General features: G+C 37.0%; 1 pseudogene; it reads left to right on the top strand.

Moving 5' to 3' along the window:
- The first annotated feature begins 3,914 nt into the window (after positions 1-3,914).
- On the top strand, positions 3,915-22,370 carry LOC127415655 (phosphatidate phosphatase LPIN1-like; annotated as a pseudogene).
- Positions 22,371-22,625: the final 255 nt, after the last annotated feature.

Genomic DNA, 22,625 nt, shown 5'->3' with positions numbered 1-22,625 from the left:
TTATTTTTTAAATTAAATTTATTGCAACAAATACTGTATTATAGCATATCCATACAAAATAGAAAGTTTACTTATGAATATAAAATGTAGCAAACAAAAAGGTTAATTCTAGGCCCTATATATTGATTGGAGGCGCGTTGATTGGACAAGACGATCACCTCACAGCTGTCACTCAGAAAGAAGAGAGCAGCGCGCTGATTGGACAGGAGGATCACCTCACAGCTGTCACTCAGAACGCTACCCGCAACAGCTGAATTTAACAAACTATCAGGGCCCGTATAACTGCTCTGCTCTCTTTCAGTTCCGTTTAAAAGGCGGTTAATAAAAAATATTCCCAATTTAATGCAGTATAATGACATTTAAAACAGTCTAACGTGGGGGGAGACTCGAGCGGAATTTACATTCGTTCACCTCATTGGCTGAACGATGTCTGTCAAATTTTCCTCAGCAGGTTTTTTGAAGAACGTGACGTCACACACCAGTAGAACGATGATAGTCAGTGTTAAATGTAAAAGAATGTTAGAATGTAACATTTACAGACAGATATGAATGTATGGAAGTGAAATGTAACAGAGGGAGAGAATGAATGGATGAGCGTTACTCTGTAACTGTTGAGGCGTGTGGACGGTCTGTCCTTGGGCGTTATGAAAACATTATCAATTGAACGGAGCTTTACTGGAGGTGAGTGAAACTTTCATATAATAAATAGTATGAAGGAGATCAGAGTGTGTATATTAGTGTGGATCCTCAATTGTAAAAAAACCCAAAAACGATTTACACTAATATATATATATATATATATATATATATATATATATATATATATATATGAATCGTTTTCTTTACAATTTATAATTGCAAAAATAATATGTATATTCTGAATACTTTAATAAAACTGTCTGATGTATGTCCTTATTTAGATAGCACAGTAAACGTAGGATCAGTACAGTAGCCGATGATGATGTTTTGAGATCTCGTATAAAAAAGAAATTGTGTTGTTGAAATTCTTATGTGTCTGTAAAAAGGGCTAATAAACCTCTGTATCTTTACTCTGAACTGTAACATGTAACATAAGTCATTATGATATGATGAAAGCATGTTGAAAAGTCAATAATTTCCTTTACACTCAGTTTACATCGTACATTATTTTTTAGAGCTGATGGTATTTTAGGATTATATTCTGATGGCTGATATCTATCCTGAATCAGTTTAGACAGAGTTTGACTTTCAGAAAAGTGTTTTGATGTGTGAAATATAAATGGTTTTGATTATTTCTGTGTATGATTGATTAACTATGCAGTGAGGAGTGATACGGAGTGCTTGGTGATAATGTTAGTTTCATAATCACACAATACAATAGCACTTTTAGACAAATAAATATACTTTAATATAAATTACGAAACAAATTGCTGTAAATAAATCAGGGCTCAACAATAAGGAAGTATATATACAGTTGTGCTCAAAAGTTTGCATACCCTGGCAGAAATTGTGAAATTTTGGCATTGAATTTGAAAATATGACTGATCATGCAACAAAACTGTCTTTTATTTAAGGATAGTGATCATATGAAGCCATTTATTATCACATAGTTGTTTGACTCCTTTTTATATCATAATGATAACAGAAATCACCCAAATGGCCCTGATCAAAAGTTTACATACCCTTGAATGTTTGACTTTGTTACAGACACACAAGGTGACACACACAGGTTTAAATTGCAATTAAAGGTTAATTTCCCACACCTGTGGCTTTTTAAATTGCAATTAGTGTCTGTGTATAAATATTCAATGAGTTTGTTAGCTCTCACGTGGATGCACTGAGCAGGCTAGATACTGAGCCATGGGGAGCAGAAAAGAACTGTCAAAAGACCTGCGTAACAAGGTAATGGAACTTTATAAAGATGGAAAAGGATATAAAAAGATATCCAAAGCCTTGAAAATGCCAGTCAGTACTGTTCAATCACTTATAAAGAAGTGGAAAATTCGATGATCTCTTGATACCAAGCCAAGGTCAGGTAGACCAAGAAAGATTTCAGCCACTACTGCCAGAAGAATTGTTCGGGATACAAAGAAAAACCCACAGATAACCTCAGGAGAAATACAGGCTGCTCTGGAAAAAGATGGTGTGGTTGTTTCAAGGAGCACAATATGACGATACTTGAACAAAAATTAGCTGCATGGTCGAGTTGCCAGAAAGAAGCCTTTACTGCGCCAATGCCACAAAAAACCTGGTTACAATATGCCCGACAACACCTTGACACGCCTCACAGCTTCTGGCACACTGTAATTTGGAGTGACGAGACCAAAATAGAGCTTTATGGTCACAACCATAAGTGCTATGTTTGGAGAGGGGTCAACAAGGCCTATAGTGAAAAGAATACCATTCCCACTGTGAAGCATGGTGGTGGCTCACTGATGTTTTGGGGGTGTGTGAGCTCTAAAGGCACAGGGAATCTTGTGAAAATTGATGGCAAGATGAATGCAGCATGTTATCAGAAAATACTGGCAGACAATTTGCATTCTTCTGCACAAAAGCTGCGCATGGAACGCTCTTGGACTTTCCAGCACGTCAATGACCCTAAGCACAAGGCCAAGTTGACCCTCCAGTGGTTACAGCAGAAAAAGGTGAAGGTTCTGGAGTGGCCATCACAGTCTCCTGACCTTAATATCATCGAGCCACTCTGGGGAGATCTCAAAAGTGCGGTTCATGCAAGAAGACCAAAGACTTTGCATGACCTGGAGGCATTTTGCCAAGATGAATGGGCAGCTATACCACCTGCAAGAATTTGGGGCCTCATAGGCAACTATTACAAAAGACTGCACACTGTTATTGATGCAAGGGGGCAATACACAGTATTAAGAACTAAGGGTATGCAGACTTTTGAACAGGGGTCATTTCATTTTTTTCATTGTTGCCATGTTTTGTTTTATGATTGTGCCATTCTGTTATAACCTACAGTTGAATATGAATCCCATAAGAAATAAAAGAAATGTGTTTTGCCTGCTCACTCATGTTTTCTTTAAAAATTGTACATATTTTACCAATTCTCCAAGGGTATGCAAACTTTTGAGCACAACTGTATATAGTTAAATAGGAAATGTACTGTAAATTAAAATGTGTATATATAGTGAAAATGTTGGCAGGGCAAGGACAAATATGAACTGGAACAAAAAATCCTTATTGTTGAGCTCCTGAATACTTAAATAAAACTGTATTCCTTTTCTGTCTATATTTCTCTTAATTTCCTGTTGTGGCTTTGCTGTGATGTACAATTTGGCATAATTGGAATAATTGGTACATATATTTAGAACTTCCATAAGAAACTGATGCCTTTAATGTCCTCTCCTCTGGACATTTCTGTAATCATCTGTTCGCTTAATTGAGTTAGGATGTCTGGGGCTGTCATTATTAAGTTATGGAGGAATATGACACTTGGAGGAATTTCTGTGTGGTTGCTAGGGTGTTGTGGAAGGTTGCTAGGTGGCTGCTTAAAGGCCAAATGGCTTGGGTCCTTCCTTCCATGTAATGTTACTTTTTTTTGCACGTGTATTGTCTGCCAGGCAAAAATTATGAGTCTGAAAAGTAATTGCACACCTCTCTTCAACAAGCCACATGATTTGAGATTTAATTCATGTCTGTAGCACAAAAAGTGCGGCATGAGATACAAGCTTTAAAAGTTTATATTTAGAGTTCGGGATTTGTTCAAATCCCTATGTTTTTGTTCAGATCTCTTTGTTGTTCAAGAAGTCAACCAATGAATGGCATACTTATAGATGTCTGCATATTAAACTGGGATATAAGAAAGTATTTTAACATTCAACAGAGTTTATACTGAAAACTGAAGAGAGAACACACTAATGTACTGTACATGACCAATGAATGACTTCTTTCCTCCTTACTCCATGTAGACTCAGAAAATGAATTACATGGGGCAGCTGGCGGGGCAGGTGTTTGTGCAGGTGAAAGAGCTCTACAGGGGTCTAAATCCTGCCACTCTGTCTGGCTGCATCGACGTCATCGTCGTCCGGCAACCAGATGGAGCTCTGATCTGCTCTCCCTTTCACGTACGCTTCGGAAAGATTAGTGTCCTGAGATCACGAGAAAAAGTGGTGAGTTATGGTTAAGAGTATTGATCTGTGTAGGGTTTATACACAGGTTTAGCTTCTGACTACTTTTTTATATATAAAACTGGTTGGAACAGAATGTGCTGACCTCTCTGTATCTCTCTGTCTGTTAATTAGGTGGACATCGAAATCAATGGGGTACCTGTGAATTTACAAATGAAACTGGGAGAGAATGGAGAAGCTTTCTTCGTCAAGGAGACAAAAGAAAATCAGGTTGAGAACACAGAAATATCAACATCTCAGTCACCGGCTTTCTAAACCAGATTTCAAGAACAACATTCTCTGCTTGCGGAACAGAGCAGGAATGGTGTTTTAGAACAGAGCTGCATTTTTGAGCAGAGAAGTGTTCTAGAACAGAAAAGTGACTCTAGAACAGAACAGCATGCCAGTATTAAACAGCATTCTGGAACAGAAGAGCGTTTCAGAATAAAAACCGCATTCTTGAACAGCACAGTGATTCTAGAACGGAATTGCATTCAGAAATTTAGAACAGAACAGAGATTCTAAAACAGAGCTGTATTCCTGAACAGAACAGCGTTCCAGAACAAAACAGCCATCTAGAACAGAACAGCATTCTAGAACAGAACAGAGTTCCAGAACATAATATCATTCTAGAACAGAACAGCATTCCAGAACAAAACAGCATTCTAGAACAGTACAGCATTTCTGGAACAAGCTACATTCAGACGGTGTTGTTCTATACAAGAACAGCTTACCATAATGAAATAGGATTCTAGAACAGTGCAGTGATTCTAGAACAAAACAGTATTCTAGAACAGCGCAGTGAGCGATTTAAAAAAAAAAAAAAAAAAAAAAAAAAAAGCTGCATTCAGAACTTTTTCTTCTAGAACAGTCCAGTAAATTTTTACATTTTAAAACAGAGCAGCATTCTAGACCAGAACAGCATTCTGCAACAAAACAGCATTCTAGAACATAACAGCGATTCTAGAACAATGCTCCATTTAGACAGTTTGCTTCTAGAATTCTAGAGCAGAGCAGCATTATATACCAGAACAGCATCCCAGAAAGAAACAGCATTCTAGAACAGTACAGTAATTCCAGAACAAAGCTGTATTCAAACAGTGTTCTTCTAGACCAAAACAGCTTACCAGAGCAAAACAGGATTTTAGAACAGTGCAGTGATTCTAGAACAAAAACTATTCTAGAACAGCACAGTGATTCTAGAACAAAATTGCATTCCTACAGTGTTCTTCTAGAACAGAAAAGTGATTCTAAAAAAGAGCAGCATTCTTGACCAGAACAGTATTCAGCAACAAAACAACATTCTAGAACAGAACAGCTTTCCAGAACATAACAGCATTCTAGAAAAGAATAGCGATTCTAGGACAATGCTCCATATGACAGTGTTCTTCAAGAACAGAGCAGTGATTGTAGAACAGAGCAGCATTATATATCAGAACAGCATTCCAGAACAAAACAGCATTCTAGAACAGTATATCGATTCTAGAATGAAGCTGCATTCAAACAGTGCTCTTCTAGACCAGAATAGCATACCAGAACAAAACAGAATTTTAGATCAGTGCAGTGATTCTAGAACAAAACAGTATTCTAGAACAGTACAGCGATTCTAGAACCAAACTGCATTCAGACAATAATCTAGAACAGAACAGTGAATCTAACTGAACTGCATTCTAGACAAAACAGCTTTCTAGAACAGAATAAATGTAAATGTAAATGAACAGAACAGTGATTCTAGAACAGAGCAGCTTTCTAGACCAGAACAGCATTTAAGAACAGTGCAGCAACTCTAGAACTGAGCTGCATACAGTGTTCTACTAGAACAGAACAGTGAGTTTAGAACAGAGCAGCACTGTAGACCAGAACAGCATTCTAGAACAGCGCAGTGATTCTAGAATGGAGCTGCATTCAAACAGTGTTCATCAAGAACAGAACAGTGATTCTAGAACAGAGCACTAATTCTAGAAATGAACAGCATTTTTAAACAGAATTTTTTTTCTAGAAGAGTACAAGTGTTCTGAATGAGATCATATTGGAACAGGTTGATATTAAAAGAGCTGTAGTACCACTCTGAGTGAGAAACAATTTGAGAGGAGAAAATGAGAGGTGTTGGGATGGTTTTATTTCCTATACTTTAAGCTGGTGTGACATTGGGGCAAGAATCAGATGTTGTGGTTCTGAGCAGATCAGCTGATTGAAAAACATCCTCTTTTCTCTGCCCATAGGGGCTTGTAAAGAGTATTTTGCATACAAATCGTTTTACTGCTTTTTACTGCTACACATTTATGTTACATAATCTCACTAAGTGCCAAATCAAACATGTATCTATATAAACTAGAGTCACCTTATCTGTGTTTGTTGATGGCTCACTGCTGAGTTTATGTATACATACATGTATTTGGCTGTGTGTGTGTGAACGGAATGTAAAGATTTCAGCTCAGAAATTCATGAAAGGTATGTTTCTGGGTAGGACTCAGGGCAGGAAGTTTAGGGATCAGTGAGTGTGTTTGTATACAGTAGTTGGGGTATGGGTAGCAGTGACTTTTAAAACACTTTAAAAGTGTTCGTGTGGTTTGGTCACTGAGAAAAAGAGCTGTACTTGTTTGTTCATGTCTCAGGTTAACGTATCTTTCTGTGGTTCCCTACAGGAAGTGATTCCATCACACTTGGCCATGTCTCCTATCCCATCTGAAGGGGGTGTTCTGATGGGCTGCTGCACAGAGAATGGAATGATAAAGAAGAGGAGGAAGAGAAGGAGAAAGTGCAGAGTGGAGGGTGTGAAGAGGGAGGAGAGCGTGGAGGAGTTCTCAGAAGACGTTGTGTTCAGCATTGACATCAGTGACAGCGAGCAGGCCAATCAGAACAGGTCAGATCACAGGAACTAAACACAGCACAACTGAGAGGGTCTGTGTGTGTGTGTGAAAGCAGAAGGAAATAGTAGACAGAGGGATGTCTTCACATTTTATGCACATGAGGACAAAAGAAGATGTGATTCTTCAGGATTTGTTCTTGTGTTTGATGAAATCCCCAGCCAACAGACACCATAATAAGCAAACAAAATAAATAATGCCTTAAATAAGATCTTAAAAAAAATGCACAAAGGTTTGTTTAAGGATTTTATGTAGAGATAGATAGATAGATAGATAGATAGTTGATTTGAAAGGTACGTAGAGTTGTGTTAGCTCACTATAAAAACAATAGTGTTTTGGTTTGTGTTAAAGGAAAGACTTGACAAATGGAAGTTCATCTACTGGATACAAAAAAAAAACACAGTTTATGCCCGTTCAGATGGAAAGTGGAGTCCTGTACACAGGTGCACACACACTTAAAACTCTCACACATACACACACATGTGAACAATGAAAATACTTCAAAATAATCTTATGCTCTCTCTCTCTCTCTCTCTCTTTCTTCCCAGTCCTAATGGGTCTTGTCCCAGCACCCATGAGAGTGACTCTGAACTGATCTCTAAAGGGCAACAAGAGGATTCAGCCATGCTGTGGTCCTGGGGCGAACTGCCGCAAGCTGCTAAGGTTAGAATCACCTCAAAAGCTACCTCACTATCACCCTCATGTGCTACCTCTCATATGTTAAAGGGATAGTATACCCAAAAAAGACAATTCTCTCATTTTACTCTACCCTAATACACTAATTTTCTTCCAAACCTGCATGACTTTCTTTCTTCGGTGGAACACAAAAGGATATGTTAGACAGAATGTTAGCCTCAATCACTGTACACTATTGCATTCCATACAATGAAAGTGAATGGAGACTGAGGCTGTCATTCTGCCTAAAGCCTGGTTTATACTTGATGCTTCCGCTTGTTCGCGAGGGTTTGCTCGCACAAAGTGATGTCATCACGGCTGTCGCCTGGCCTCCGCAAAGCTCTGTTTTGCGCGATCGTGCACATTCCAATTTTTATAACAATTCACACAGTGCTTCAATCCCATTGGACTAATTAGAGGAAAGGGGCAGGTGCTCCATTTTTGAAGAACTATCCCTTTAAAATTGTATTTTACTGAATATGATATCCTGTATTTACAGCCATCATTTCTGTCAGTGAAGCCAAACCTCCTGTCAGCAAGTCCAGTATCCATTCCTGTCTCTGACAGCACATATTTCAGAGCCATTCCTGAGACTGCCGCCCATTGCCATGACAATATGAGGTCACACACTGATGGCAAATCAAACAAAGCAAAAGAGTTTGAAAAGCAGGATGTGACATCAGCAGCAACTGTAATATCAGAGGTTGAGGAAGGTGGAAAAAATATTGGACCTTTGCCACAAAATAAGACAGATTTTCCTTCTAAATCAAAAGGTCATTGATGCATTTTTTAAAAAAAAAATATATATATATATATATATAGCTGGTCTCATTTTTGCATATTCGATTGGTTGATAGTGTTTTTTCGTGCAGATAAGAGAAGTCGCCATTTGGGGTCTGACGGCGTATATTTGGATGATATAATGGACTTGGAGCCGGAAGTTGCTGCACTATACTTCCCTAAAAGGCATGTTACTACAATGTTTTGAAGTTGGGAAAAATGTAAAATGGTACATTGCGGGCCTGGTAAGGGACACTGGCTACCACCCCTGGAGTTCTCTAGTTCACTAGTTCGAATCCCGGGGTGTGCTGAGTAACTCCAGCCAGGTCTCCTAGGCAACCAAATTGGCCTGGTTGCTAGGGTGGGTGGGGTCACATGGGGTAACCTCCTCGTGGTCGCTATGGTGTGGTTCATTCTCGGTGGGATGTGTAGTGAGTTGAGCGCGGATGCCGCGGTGGATGGCGTGAGGCCTCCACACGCGCTATGTCTCCGTGGCAACGCGCTCAACAATCCACATGATAAGATTGGAGTGGGTTGATGGTCTCAGACATGGAGGCAACTGGGATTCATCCTCTGCCACCCGGATTGAGGCGAATCACTGCGCCACCACGGGGACTTAGGAGCGCACTGGGAATTGGGCATGCCAAATTGGGTGAAAAAGGGGAAAAATCAAAAAATATAATAAAAATGGTACATTGCGTCAAAATGTTATTGAACCCTAGACTTGTGCATCTAGGCAGGGCATTAATGTAAGCACAGTTGGCTATGTCTAAATATAATGAGTTAACAATTTTATTTTATTTGTTTTTGTGTGTTTTCTCAGTGGTTTAGAGCATTCGTACGGTGAGAATGATCTTCGCTGTGTGACCGTTTCTCCTCAGTCCATGTGCAGCTCAGGAGCAGACAGTGGAGTGGACAGTTACGACCTGCCCTCTATCACCATCTCTCTGTGTGGAGGACTCACTGAAAACAGAGACATCACTAAAGGTGCATAGCCTCTCACACTCACAAAACAGCCACATAATGCGCACAATTCATATTAATTTGGCTCTACGCAATTATCTGAACACAAATGCTTCTAGCTACTCAAGCTTCGATATCAGTGATTTTGCATTCCAAAGTGTGTCTGAATGCAATTCATAGCACAAAGCAAGTACGATGAGTTGCATTCTCAGCATTGGCACTATAAGGTGCTATAGAGTGTCTGCCCACTTTTTCCACCATCTTGGTTCCAGAACTATTTTTCCCATAATTGTTTTTCCAAAGGAATTTCTTAAAATCCTTTGTAAAAGAGTTCTAAGCCATGAACCAAACCAACAAGCTACAAGGTTAATCACACAGGGTTCCCACGGATCGTTAAAAAATCTTAAAATGTCTTAAATTCAGTTTTCCAAAATTTAAGGTCATAAAAAGTCTTAAATATCTTAAATGATACAACAAAAGTCTTAATTTTTATTTAAAGAGGTCTTAAATTTGGGGGGCGGAAAGACAGGAATTGTGATATGACCTAATGTGATTATCAAACTTCAAAAGGATACTATTTAATTAAATAAATGCATGTGATGCGTCCTACAGAATGAAAACGCGGCACTATATTTTCTCCAAGCACTGTGGCTTGTGAGTGTTTTCAGCTGTTGCAGAGCAGTTCACAATCATTAAGCGATATCAGAAATTTATGACAAGCTATCACTAAAGATCAACTGTTGATGATGATGATGATATAGTGTTGATGAAATATGACAATGTTTACTTTTAATTGTTTATATTGTAATACTGTATTCTTGTAGGAGTGCACATTTTATTTCCCTTATTTGTTTGAATGAGCAGCTGGAAGCAGTGAAGCGCAAACATTTCAAAATAAGAGTCCCGGTGTATTTCAAAGTTAAAGTGCCTTTAAAGTTAAAAGTTATGCAAAGTTCCATGCATAAAGTGCACCTGGAATTTAATTGAATTTGGACTCTTGTAGCCTCTGTCTGGCCCTCGCCATCACAGGAAGGAAAGACTAAGAACATTTAAAATAGGCTATCAATTTAAAAAAAAATATTGGCAGACTAACTGGCTTTCTTTCAACACTTTATCAAATCAGCACAATCCAATATAGGCCGACCTCTAATTTGTATTTATTTATATAATGGTACATAAACCAATTTTAATGTGATATATATGGGGAACATATCTTGAGTAGGGCTGAAACTAACGATTATTTTGATAATCGACTAATCTCACGATTATTAGAACAATTATTAGACTATTCGGGCAGTTATTGCAACGATTAATCATTAGCTCTTAACGACTATTCAGCTTGTGCCTCGACTTAAAAGGCTGTATTAAACGTGCTTACTAACAATAAAGAGAACAAAATCATCTTTTAAAAATACCTCTAAATGACATTCACTGAATTACAAAGTTTAATTCAGTAAAAAATTCACTGCAAAAAAATCCAATTGTAATCAAGAGTTTGTGTTTTGTTTTCCATTTAAATAATCTAAAAATCATTAAAACAAGATACATTTACTTGAGAAGCAACATATTAGATATTTAGGCTTGCTTTCAGAGAATGTATCTGGAATATAAGTGTATTTTTTCACTTGTTCATTCTTCTGCCAGTGCAGTAAAGAAAAAATATACTCATATACAAGATATATTCTCTAAAAGCAAGTCTAAATATCTTAAATGGTGCTTCTCAGGTAAATGTATCTTGTTTTAAGTAGGCTATTTTTAGATATTTTAAAATATTTAAATATTAAATATTGTATTAGACATTCTCCAATAACAATTTATTCTTCTGCAGTATAGCTCCTAAAGTAAATGTACGTTGTTTTAAATGAGTTTTAGATATTATTTTTGGAAAACAAGCCAAAAAAGACTAATCAAAAACGTATTTTGTTGCAGTGAATAATTTGAACTTTAATAATGGATGCATTAAAGATATAACGCCAGGTTGTTTGCTTTTTACATGCTCTGACATGCAAGTTTGGCTTAAGCTGAATGCCAGATCCGGCTCTGCATTATTTCACGATGACAGTGCTTCTGTATTTACTTATGTTGTATTTTTGCATTATAATTCCCCTCATATTTGCGATCTAAATCACTTGAAGCTGCTTGGAAAGTTTAGAGTGCATCTGGACTGTGAGCTGTGTTTTCTTCCCCAATCAGACGAGAGCTGCAGTGCTGCTCTCACGCACCATCATTAGAGTTTCATATGATCTCATGTTACGTTAAATAAGATCAAACGACTATTCGACAATGACATTTTTTTATTGTCTACGTTGTCGTTAACGTCGATTAATCGTTTCAGCCCTAGCCTTGAGTATTTGAAACTTGCATATAGCCTACCCTGTTTTACTGATAAGCAATGTTAAGGCCATGTTGAATGTGTGCCCCTGCCTGTTTAGGTAAGAGTCTGTGATACATGATTTATTTTCAGATTGTGTTGGTTTGTTTTGGTATGGGGATACAGTCTTTTATTTGTTTAGGTCTTGAAAAAGGTCTTAAAAAGTCTTAAATTAGATTTTAAAAACTCTGCAGCAACACTGTCACAACATAACACATTTTGATTTTCAAGCAAATGGGACAAGAAGACAAAGGTACAAGACAGTGTACTTAACGTCTTCAATAAGGGAATGAACTACAATCCCATGAAGCACTGCAGCTGACGTAATCGAATTAAAAATGTCGCAAAAATAGAAAACTATTTATTTAAATTTATTACAATTATAGAAAAATATATTTACATTTTATTGCAAAATATTAAGATATATACAAATATACAAGTAGTTTGAGAGTGTAGGGAGAGCGACTCAATTGTGTCATTCACAGTATGTCATAGAAGTGGGGGGTCGCTGCAGAGCTCTTTTGCCGCGGATTGTTTGCAGTGATTCTGTGATTGTTGGTTCTTTGCTCTTCAGCAACATGGGTATTGTAGTTCTTAACCAGGAATTCCACTATTAAACATAAAATGTTTTAAATGGAGATGAACTAATGCAGACTGCATAAGCAAATAACATTGATTAACAACCTCTTAGCTCACGGTCAATCTGTCTTTACAGGTTTACATGTTACAGGTAAAATCATTTTGCTTATGGAGAAAATTAATAGGATTTTTACTGCCGGAACATGACTGTTGCACTCCACAGTAGGCTTCAGCATAAACTGTGTATTCTCTTCCAAGTCAACTTGACTGTCTACATTATAGGTAGCTACCTGAATAAGAACACAGGCATTTGAAGGTAACTCTACCACCCCCTTGAGTACTGAGGTTACAGTAACTCAAGAACACACATTAAGTATGCAATGGGACTCAGTGCTTACAATGCCCTGGCCAAGCATTCTCGTCTGCATTCACGTACATGTCTAAGGTGTCTTTCTAGCCTTAGTTTTATATTCAGTCCGACTAATGCATACTTTTGCATCATAATTCTGTATATGAATATTACTGATTAGTATTTCTCTGTCTCTCTTTCAGAACATTTCCAGCATAAGTCTGTGTCTTATCAGCAGTTTGCTGAGAATCCAGCAATCATTGACGACCCAAATTTGGTGGTGAAGATCGGCTCTAAGTGAGTTGTGTAACCTTACCTTACATTAAAAGGACAGTTCACACAAAAACGGAAATTCTGTCAGAAGTTACTCACCCTCATGTTGTTGAGAAACACAAAAGGAGATGTTAGACATAATTACAGCCTCATGCAAAATTTACTTGCATTACATCTTTTTTCCATACAATGCAAGTGAATGGTGATTGAGGTTGTCATTTTGCGCAACATCTCCTTTTATGTACCATGTAAGTAAGAAAGCATAATGGTTTAGAACAGCATGAGGGTGAGTAAATGATGGCACAATTTTCATTTTGGGGTGAACTATCCCTTTAGTTTATTTTCATCTGTTTCTTACTGAAATAACAGCCACTGATTTTTCTTTTTTTTTTACATGAGCAGATATTACAACTGGAGCACTGCTGCTCCAATTATGCTGGCAATGCAAGCCTTCCAGAAGCCACTGCCTATGGTACACACGCGCACACACACACACACACACACACACACACACTTTAAATGTGACAATATATTTAAAGGAATAGTTCCATAAAAGTACCAGATTTAAAACTAGATACTGTAGGTAAAGTTTTTCAAGACAAACTTTGATGTTGATTTGACAAAGCCTTGTCTGAAAGTTTAAACTAGTTTTAAGAGTTTAAAGTTTGATGGCTATACCGGCATTACAGTGTATGCAGCTAGCTAGCTGGATAGTCAGATAAATCTTCTGAGAGATTAAAAAGTACCTTAAGGAGGTAAAAGCCTTTTGTGGGTTTGTTTACATTTTAATTTTTTTGCCAGTTTGAATAACCGAGCATTCTGTTGGCCTGCTTGAACATTCCGTCAATGCAAGTCTATGGAATTTTTCAGATTTTTGATTGTCCCCTGTGAGAAAACTGCAAGTCCGATCATTTAGGAAAGACATTGCACACTTAATCAGAACAGTCTGAAGGTCTGTACCAAGTTTGGAGGATATAAATTGAAAGCTCAAGGAGGAATTAGTGTTAGAATTTTGGTCTCGGTTTAGGGATTTTGAAAAAAACCTAAACCAGGTTTGTAGAAAAACACAGTTAAACTTCTGTTTTGCTATTGTATGGCTTCGGAGACTTATAATATAGTGCCTGAAGTCATATGGACAACTTTTGTGCTACTTTTATGGTGCTTTTGCATCAATTTTAAAAGTTGAAAGCTGTTGTAATTGCATGGAAAATTTCTCCTTTTTGTTCCACGGATGAAAGAAAGTAATATGGGTTTGGAGCAACCTGAAGGTGAGTAAATGAACAGAATTTTCCCTTTTTGGTGGACTATTCCTTTAAATAGTAGGTAGTGTACAGCATACTGTGCGGTATAAAATTCCATTTCAAACATAGGCTAGTGTGTGGATGGCTATTGCTAAGTTCAGAATTGCATACATCCACACAACTCTTACTATTCCTGCAGTATATAGATATGGAGAAATGTAAAAAGATTACTCCCAGTGATACTGTGATTAAATTCTCCCTATTTTTTCACCTACCTGTGTGTGTGTGTGTGTGTGTGTGTGTGTGTGTGTTTAAGTTTGCAGGGTTCAGTTGTGTGTGTCCTGTGCTGGAGTCTGTCTTGTATCAACTGTTTTCATTTATTTTCTTCCTCAGTTCAGTGCTGTAGTCTCGGATTTTGTTTCTGCATGAGAGTGCAGCGTGTGTGCAAGTGGCTTCGGTTTGTATTTATTTGCAAGTTTTTCAGTTGTTGAGTTGTATGCTTGTGTGCATGTCCCTCGCAGGCCACTGTAGAGAGAGTGATGAAAGAGAAGATGCCCAGAAACAGAGGAAGATGGTGGTTTTCATGGAGAGGAAGAACAAACAGCACCAAACAGGTACAAACACACACATATCATAGTTTATATTGTAAAACAAAAATTTGAAAATGTCCTCATTAAGAAGTTTTTCTCCTAAAGAAACGAATAGTACTTTTAAAAAATATGTTTGAAATGATGTACACTCAAATGAATTGAATAAACTAGTCATATCATCCCAGTAAACACTGTTTTATTCTTCATGGAGTGGGTCGCCTAATGGAGGCCGCCATGTTGAGATCACATGACCAGTTGTATACTGCTCACTTTATCTTAGTATTTTTAAATACTCCCCAAGAAATGTACACTTTCACTCATGGAATAAATTAATCATGGCTAACTGTGTATAGCGTATTTTTTGTCAGTATAAGTCCACGAGGACTGCCATATTGGCAACGCAATATAAAATAATGCTGAAAGTACCATTAACTAAAAGTCAAGTCAAATTTATTTGTAAAGCTCTTTTCACAACAGGCATTGTTTCAAAGCAGCTGTACATGAAATAATGCTATAAAATGAATGAAAATAATGCCAGTATTAGTTATTTATGTTTAGAACTATTAGTTGTTAAAAATAGTAAACTAAGTAAGTGTTGTGGGTCAATGGTTAAACAAAATATTTTTGTGTAATTCGATTAAATATGATTGTAAATTGTGTATTAAAATAAATAATTACATAATTATATAATAATTGTATTTAGAACCCCAGTGAGCAAGCCGAAGGCGACTGTGGCAAGGAACACAAAACTCCATAAGATGTTAGTTAATGGAGAAAAATAACCTTTGGAGAAACCAGGCTCACTGTGGGGTCCAGTTCCACTCTGGCTAAACAGCATGAATATAATGCCAATATTAGTTATTTGTGTGCAGTGCAGGTCATGGTTTAAAATTAGTAAGTAAAGTAAGTGTTAAGGCTCAGTGTTTAAACAAAGATTTTGTATGAACTGTAAGATGAATGGCTAATGTCTTTGAAGTTCATCCTGGATTAACTGCAGAAGTTCACATAGATGCATTGTCCTTTGTTAGTTGGCTGATGAAGGGTTTTGTTGGCAATTAATTGATAGTCTATGTATTCCATTTCAAGAGTGTAGTCCATCATTAGACCGAGGTGATGCAGGCAGAGATCAGTGAGGTGAATCGCAGTTCAACCGGGTGGTCATTTCGGTGAGGTGAGGTCTATCCTAAATCCAAGGTTCAGGCAGTGGCATATGAAGTATCCCATGTCTTATGGTTGGAGTTGTCATCAGTTCATCCTCTGAAGTCCATCATAATACACTGAAGTGATGTCTGGCTGGCACCGGCTGCATTTAGTCGTCATCACTCAGCAACACGTAGCAGTGGAGTCCAACACCAAGCAGGAGTGGAGCTGGATTTGGCCGGCTCTGGTAACCTCGGGATATAAACCCCGAGGTTGAGACATGGAAACAAATAAAATAATATTAGTGTAGATGCCATTAAATTTATTGCAGATTTATAGATTATGATGAATGTTTCTGGTTCCGGCAGACCTAACTAAAGCAGCATAATTGAGAGTTGATGAATAAATTAGGTGTATGCCTGGCTAAACAGATGAGTCTTTAGTCTAGACTTAAACTGAGTGAGTGTGTCTGCATCCCGATCAAAGCTCAAAACTGTTAAAAACTGTGTAAACTGATACAAAAAAGCTTTCAATGTGAACAGCAACTAAGATTTCATTTTTTCGTGTTTTTAAACAACTTTGGGTAGTTGAGTTTATTTTACAAGGCAGATTTTATTATATTGTGAAAATCCCACATAGACAGAAAGACGATGCCTGACTGACGTTTAAAACCACCAATTTGTTGTTTTATGAGTGTGTCGGCATAGAAAGTGATGGAACAATTTGTGATGAGAAAACAACAAACTAATTCTTTAAAGAAAAATTTTACGAAAAGTAGTCATTTTCATAATGTCATAATAAATAAATACCATTAAAACAAAATGAAACAAAACTGAGGTTTGAGAATGCCCCCAAAAAACCCTGAAACTGGCAACCACAATACAACATGAAATGCATATAAAAGCTAGTAAGATTTACAAACTGACCCACACACACTAACCTGATGTTACACCCATAGTTGAAGTGTTTTGTTTGCGTCTTGTGTTTGCAGGATTCACTCTCAGATGGTTCTGTGTGTGCCGCACGACACGAGACCACCAAGAACAGGTGCAGATCTAAACAATCCAACATATGATCTGAAAATACAGTACTCTGTGTATTAATGTGTTTGACTGCACATTTGCTTGCAGGCAGACAGATGAGTCTTCCTCCTGTGATGAAGATCACTTATCTTCCAATCAAACCCCCATACCGGTGCAAACAGACCCCGCCCTCGCCGCAGGAGGCGTGTCCTTTCAGAAGACTCTCCGCCTCTCCTCTGAACAACTCGTAAGAATATGAGAACAGATCATTGATATGTTTGTGACTGCTGAGTTTTTCAAACTGATTCCATGATTGAAGTGGTCTTATTGTGGAAAACAGATTTTTTTCTTGCTGTTTTGATATAAAAGACTTTGATATAGACATACATACTCTAACACTCACAAACCAAGAACATTTATTGAAACGAAGCTGCAAAAAACAATCGTTCAGAAAACATCATTGTGACATCACAACCATTTATATATCAATGACTATTAATTGTTTTGGCACTGTGTTTAAACTTTTGGCTGGGGCATAGATACTCATTTCACATATGAAGAGGTTAGCCCATCATAACAGAGGTCCTTTACATTATATAAAAGTCTTTAAGGTACAGTAGCAAAAACAGACTGTTTAACTGGAACAGTCCACACAATTCAGGGGAAAAATTAATTGTGACACTGTGTGTTTGTGTGTTGTAGGCTAGTCTACAGTTGAAGGACGGTTCTAATGACGTGGTGTTTAGTGTGACGACTCAGTATCAAGGCACGTGTCGCTGTGAGGGAACCATCTACTTGTGGAACTGGGATGATAAAATCATCATATCTGATATAGATGGCACAATAACCAGGTACACAATCTTAAAGGAACAGAGCTCATCGAAAAATAAAAATTCTGTCATTATTTACTCACCCAAATGTTGTTCCAAACCCGTTAATGACTTTTCTAACTGATCAGAATTATGGTTTTCGCACAGTGGGTGATCAAAAATTCAAAACCCATTGAACTCTCCCTCTGTCTCTCTCTTTCTTTCTTGCCATTTATAAGTGTTAAACTTTCAGACAAGTCTTTGTCAAGCCAACATCAAAGTTCCATCTTACTGTTTTTTTGCCTGAATTTTTTTTATTTTTTTTTATTTAATGATATAAGATTCAAACATTCATGTTTGTCTGTTTCCCCTGCTTTCACAGGTCAGATAAGCTGGGTCACATTCTGCCCACACTGGGGAAAGACTGGACCCATCAGGGTATTGCTCATCTGTATCATAACGTCAGCAAGTAGGAGCCCACAATCGCTGTCACATGATCAATGCAGCATAATTGATTCTCTCACAGATCAGTGGGGCAAAGAAACACGGGTGTGTGTGTGTGTTTTGCAGGAATGGCTATAAGTTTCTGTACTGCTCGGCAAGGGCGATTGGAATGGCTGATATGACGCGGGGTTACCTGCACTGGGTCAATGAGAGAGGAACCATGTTACCACAGGGACCCGTTTTACTGAGTCCCAGCAGCCTGTTTTCTGCACTACACAGGTGACACACACGCTATATAAATGAGGGCATAACACAGACGTCTATTGTTTTATGGATGTAAAGCTATTTATAATGACTACAGACTAAACCTAACCCTAAAAGAAAACTTCTTGCATTTTTATAATAATTTAAAAAAAATTATTACTTTATTTATAAGTCATTTTCTCTGAGGACTTCCCCAGAGGGATGTTTTGTCAGATTTATCTAATTCTTAGGGGCAGTTTTGTCCATAGAAGTAAACACACACACACGGGCTAATTCTACTTGCTAAACCCTAACCATGTATTAATTTTTTTACACCTAACCTAATTTGAAATTTTCATGAACACATTTTTCCAAGATGTTTGTGACTTTCTTTTCTTTTGCAGAACACAAACAAAGACTTTTAGAAGAATATTTCAGCTTACAATGCAAGTGAATGGTGACCACAACTTCGAAGCTCCAAAAAGCACATAAAGGCAGCATAGAAGTAATCCATCCGACTCCAGTGGTTTAATCCATATCTTTAGAAGTGATATGATAGGTGTAAGTGAGAAACAGATCAATATTTAAGTCCTTTTTTACTATAAATGCCCACTTTTACTTCAACATTCTTCTTCTTTTGTTTTTTGTTGATTCGAATTCTTAGTGCATATCGCCACTTACTAGTCAGGGCTGGTCAAAGGTGGAGATTTATAGTAAAAAACGACTTAAATATTGATCTGTTTTACCCACACCTATCATAAGTTCTGGCCACCATTCACTTGCATTGTATGGACCTACAGAGCTGAAATATTCTTCATTTGTGTTCTGCAGAAGAAAGAACGTCATACATATCTGGGATGACATGAGGGTGAGTAACTGATGAGAGAATTTTCCTTTTTGGGTGAACGGTTCCTTTAAGAAGCACTTGGAAGTTCTTTATACTGAATATGTTCTCTTTATTTGTATGAAATATAAAATTATATTCAATACTTCATAAAAAGTATAGCGAAACATATATACTGTATGCTTACTCTCTTTGTCTGTTTTAGGGAGGTGATTGAGAAGAGACCGGAGAAGTTTAAAGTGGCGTGTTTAACAGACATTAAGAACCTGTTCCTCCCAAACACTGAGCCCTTCTACGCTGCATTCGGGAACAGAGGCACTGTGAGTGAGAGAAATGGGATGAATCCTATGGGATTTAGAGCCCAGTGTATTCAGACAAATGATTGTAGTTCTTTTAAAGTGGAACTCAAACTTCTACTTCATAAGTTTAAAGGAATCATTCACCCAAAACTCCTGAAAATAATTTAAATTAAATGATTTACTCACTCTCGGAGTGCTCCAAACCCATATGCTGTCATTTTGTCTGTGGAAAACAATAGTAGAATTTTTCTAGATTGGAGATTTCATTGCAAATGCTGTTTTTTTTTTTTTTAAACAACAGACAAAACAATAAATGGCCACATTAAACTATTGCTATCAACTATTGCTATCAGTCCAAATGATTTCTATGTCGGTGCATAATAAAGGTGTTTGAAGTGTTATATAGTGCAATTGTAAATGTTTAGTGATGTGTATGTGTTGTAAATCTGTAGGATGTGTTTTCCTACAAGGAGGTGGGTGTTCCCTTAAACAGAATCTTCACTGTCAATCCTAAAGGAGAACTGATCCAGGAACACGCCAAGACCAATATCTCATCGTGAGTACACAGTACTGATTGTCTGCTCGTGTGATAAATGTGTGATATGACTGAGAGTCTCAACTGGGCTTTACCTGTGCAGGTACGTGCGTCTGGGCGAGGTGGTGGATCACATCTTTCCACTCCTGAAGTGCAGCAGTTCATGTGATTTTCCCTTGCAGTGACACCTTCAGCAAGTTCACCTACTTGAGAGAACAACTCCCCCTAGTGGACAGGCAGATAGAGAGCACGGATAACATCACACGATGAACAAATACACTAATACTCATAACTTCCTTTGTGGAGACTGCACAGAATATAGAAAGACAAATACTGATGTGCTGTACAAGAGAAACACAAATACATAACAAACAAACATTTAAAGGGATAATTCATACAAAAATGACAATTCTGTAATCATTAACTCACCTTCATGTAGTTCCAAATTCAAATGACTTTCCTCTGTGCAACACAAAAAGAGAAATTTTGAATTGGGGATTGAGGCTGTCAGTCTCTAACATGCTGCCTAACATCTCCTTTTTCTGTTCCACAGAAGACAGAACGTTATACAGGTTTGAACAATACTTACTGAAATCAGTGCAAATATATGCAGATCACACCCAATCACATCTGGACCTCAGGCATAGATGCACTTTCTTTCAAAGAAGTCTTCACGTTTCATTGGTTATATTTTCATCTATAAAACATTGTATATTGGTAGTTTTTTTTAAGGCAAGTTCAGATGTAGGATATATTCTTGCTTTATCAGTCAGTTTTGTTTGTTGCTGTCACACAGTCTAAGATGAAAGAAGTTTCGTGTTGATAAACCTAAAGCATCTGTCTCAAAAGAATAATTTATTAAAAGAGCAATCATATCAGAATACTAACTATACATTTACTATCATACAGAAAGAGTTTGTTAATACATGTTTCAACAGATTATTTGTGTTACTGTCAGACTGAATGATATTACATTTCTCAGAGAAAACAGCAATTCTGTAAATTCAACATTTGAAAGAGAATATTGGATATGTAACATTATTTGCAACCTTGATTTTTTGTGTGTTTGTGTACTTGATAAGATTATTTCTATTGTTTTAAAGTGTTTTGCAGTCATGAAGAACAATGGTTCTCAACTGATTTTGCACCAGAATCAAGATTGTACATTTGATCACCAAGTGGCAACCCAATACAGTACAAAAGCAAACAAAAGTATCCTTAAAACCAAATATTGAAATGTAGTAATATTAATGAACTGCATAATCTCAACAATTTGCTATATTATTAACATGACATAGGTTGGATAGGAAAACTGACAGTTTTGTAAATGCAACAGAAGTGTGATTTACAAACTTGTACAGTAAACAACACATGATATGGAAAGTGTTTTCTCCTCCCTTTTAATATTTGATTTTAGCCTATTTGCTTCTGTGCACAGTGGTTAGTTGCATTTTATTATTTGCATTTTGCATTTTTTAATTTTTTTTTTTTCATTATTGCATTGCAACCCACCAGTTGAGAACCACTGACATAGAGAATTTCACAGCTGTAAAATGTGACCTGTTGCATGTAGCAGAGACATTCTGATACTCCAGACTTTATATGTAGTTTTCAAATAGCACTTTATGCATTCAGGTTAGGAGAGATAATAATACAATGTAAAATGAGCAAGTATGTTGTATGCATTTTCTTTTTTTATGTGTTAATTGTACGTTTTAAAGAGAAACTAAATCTGTATGATGCAGCTGATCGAACTAGGTTTGCTGTTTTTTGTTGTTGTTTGTGTGCATGAGTGTGTGTGGTTTTTTATTGAAAATGCTTTTCAGTCATTAGTTCCATAGAGGCGTGTTTGTGTGTTGTTGAGATCACAGAGGGTTTTCTGATATTCTTTCAATGAACGAGCAGATCAAATCAGTAGATTGTGGGCTCTGACGAGTTGTGATTCTCAAGTGATTTGTTTATTTGTTTTGCTCTTCAATAAAAATGAATGTTTCATACAAGTGTAAAACTGCAGCAGGAAAACTATTGTGTCAGTTTGATTTATAATTTCATTAATCTCTTGATGTTAGATTAATAGATGCAGAGTTTTGGACCATAAATGAAGTTTTTCCAGTTTTCAGTGTGTCCGGATTTTGAATGTTATCAATGAGAAATCTTTGAGTTAAAAGTTATTCAGTAGGTATGGTTATAGGCCTAGGTGTTTTATCAAATACGTACTTAAAGATCAGAATGAATTAATAAAAGACGGTGGCAACTACACCACTACCAACTGTTTTATTTAGGATTTCCCATTTATGACATTTCACAGTTTTGATGACTTAAGCCTATTATTTTAAAATGTGGAAAATACTAATACTAAAGAATGAGCAGATGTGTCCAAGCGTTTGCCATTTAGTGGCAAAACTAATGCAGTTTTAAATGCTCGTGAACATTATAATCTTTATTGTAATATTTTAAAATGAATATTTATTCTAAAATTGTATATGTATATACAT

Source organism: Myxocyprinus asiaticus, chromosome 25, assembly GCF_019703515.2.
Source record: "Myxocyprinus asiaticus isolate MX2 ecotype Aquarium Trade chromosome 25, UBuf_Myxa_2, whole genome shotgun sequence".
Taxonomy (NCBI): domain Eukaryota; kingdom Metazoa; phylum Chordata; class Actinopteri; order Cypriniformes; family Catostomidae; genus Myxocyprinus; species Myxocyprinus asiaticus.
This window is presented reverse-complemented; position numbering and strand designations above follow the sequence as displayed.